Below are 2,304 nucleotides of genomic sequence, written 5' to 3'. Positions count from 1 at the left end.
CAAGCACTAGCCCAAAGGATACCTCTTAATGGGCTGCCTGGGAGGAATGAATATCCCTGCCCCTCTCTTTTGTTATCAGACTGTTGAGACAATGGACCCCAAGAAATTAGAATTTCCCCAGAAATATGCTGGGAGAAGGAAAGGTGGGTATGCTGGAACAACTGGGAGAGGATTTTGTCTCCTGAAGAAAGATTTACAACTTGTCAAAGGACATTGTAGGAATCTTTCTAGGAAAGATTTGGGAGCTGAAATAATGGTGGGCCAAGGAGCCATACTTTGAGCAGAGTTGCTCAGTTATGCATACCTGAGATCTCTAACCTTAACCTCATTTCAGCGCCCAGAAGATGGACTTGGGGCAGAGGATTGCTGGATCCCATTATCCTTCCCCAATGCAGGCTTGATGGATAAATCACCCTCCTTTCTGTTTATTAATTTGTCTCTTTTTGAAAGGTTTGTTTCCATTTCATTTATGTATAAATGTGTCTGGGTCAGCGTATGCTCTCTGTCTGTCTGTCTGTCTGCCTGTCTTTCTGTCTCTGTCTCTGTCTCTCTCTGTCTCTCTCTCTCTCTCTGGAGGAGGGGTTGTGGATGTATGGGTGCTTATAGAGACTCGTAAGGGGTGTAGAAGCCTCTGGAGTTGGAATCACAAGTTATTGTGAGCTGTTCTGACATGGGTCCTCTTCAGGAGCAGCAGTTCTCTTAACTGCTGAGCCGTATCTCTTGCCCCTTTACTTGGCACTTTTAAAGAGTTTATGACGGGCAAGCAGCCAAATGCAGTTTGTTGGGACTCAGGCAGTGACTCTAAGTCCAGTAATAATCTCTAGGCACACTTGCACCCAGATACCCAAAGTGTTTCACTTCTCTAGAGACCAAAATATGAGCTGTACTCCCAGTGAGCACGGTTCCCACACTCTCTGTAATTCTGTGTGTGCGTGATAGGAAGAGGATGGTAAACTTTCAGGAAAACACTCATTTCTAAAAGGCGCCCGTGACAACAAAGAACCGTCTTTGCGCTGTCACGAGAGGAAAGTCTCTATCATCATAAAACTTCTAAATCCCCCCAAAGGAAATCTGATATTGTCTTGAGGGGGGTTGGTAATCAAGACATTTGTTTCATGGATTTACCCAGATGTTGAAATGTATGTATGTACAACCAAGAGCAATGACAACACATCCATACAAGAATGGATCCACATACTTTTTGTATGTGCATTTGTTATCATAGACAAAAAGTAAAACCAGGGCTGGTGAGATGGCCCACCAGTTAAGAGAGCTTACTGCTCAGTCACAGGGACCTGAGTGTGGATCCTTACACTGGCCTGTAGTTCCAGCTCAGAGGGATCTAATGCCCTCTTCTGGCCTTGACAAGTACTGCATGCATATGATGCACATACATGCAGGCAAAGCACCCATTTTCTAATGACTAACTTTGGCTGTTAATTTGGCTATATCTGGAATCAACTAAAACTCAAGCAGCTAAGTATTCCTTTGAGGGATTTACTCAATTTCTTCAGTTAGGAGGGGAGACCTAACTCTGGGCCATACCTCCTGGTGGCAGCCCATATAAAAGGAAACTTGCTTCCTTCCCCCACCCCCATTTTCCCTCACTCTTACTGGCTTGTTCATCTGTTTTGTTAGTGAGCTATTCCTTTGCTGGTGTTATAACCTACTTTTTTTGTTTCAGGATTTCAACCTAGACCAAAGACCAGCATCTCTTCAGGAATCCTCCAGGACTCTAGCACTAGATGGTACAGCTGAGACACCCAGTCTCGTGGACTGAACAACTACTAGATTCTTGGCCTTTTCATTGGGAGACTGCTATGGTTGAAATACTGGACCACAACCTGTAAGTCATTCTAATACTTAGTCTTTTAATCTATTTAGTATATATTCATTCTATCAGTTCTGTTCCTTTAGATAACCCAAGGCACACATAAAAGTAAAATAATATTTTTTTAAGTACAAAAATCAAAAATACCCATCAAGTGACAAGTGTGTCCACGTGACATTGTCCAGACCACAGAGTATAATGCAAACACTGATATGAAGGAAGCCATGATACATGGCATAACTCAGACAGGCCTTGAAAATGCTGAGTCAGGTGTTGTGACATATGCGTGTAACCGGGAAGGCAGAGACAGGAGGATCTCCGCAGATTCCAGGCCAACTGGGCCTATAAAGTAAGACCCTGTCTCAAAACAAAGACAAAACAAAATCTTAAATGTTTTGTTGATGAAAAAGGCCAGGTGTAAAAGACCTTATATGTGATGCTTCCCTTTAAAGTGCTGAGAAAAGTAAAAAAAA

At 43.0% G+C, this 2,304-nt stretch overlaps 1 long non-coding RNA gene across 1 annotated transcript in view; it reads left to right on the top strand.

Annotated features, from left to right (window-relative positions):
* Nucleotides 1-1,529: 1,529 nt before the first annotated feature.
* LOC116103254 overlaps nt 1,530-2,304 on the top strand; it is a 14,999-nt gene continuing 14,224 nt past the window's right edge. The window contains exon 1 of the long non-coding RNA XR_004123442.1: nt 1,530-1,846. This is a non-coding gene — a long non-coding RNA (uncharacterized LOC116103254). The remainder of the gene's footprint in view (nt 1,847-2,304) is intronic.

This window comes from Mastomys coucha, unplaced genomic scaffold, assembly GCF_008632895.1.
Source record: "Mastomys coucha isolate ucsf_1 unplaced genomic scaffold, UCSF_Mcou_1 pScaffold21, whole genome shotgun sequence".
In the NCBI taxonomy this organism is placed as follows: domain Eukaryota; kingdom Metazoa; phylum Chordata; class Mammalia; order Rodentia; family Muridae; genus Mastomys; species Mastomys coucha.
The sequence above is the reverse complement of the archived record's forward strand: the minus strand, read 5'-3'. Positions and strand labels throughout refer to the sequence as shown.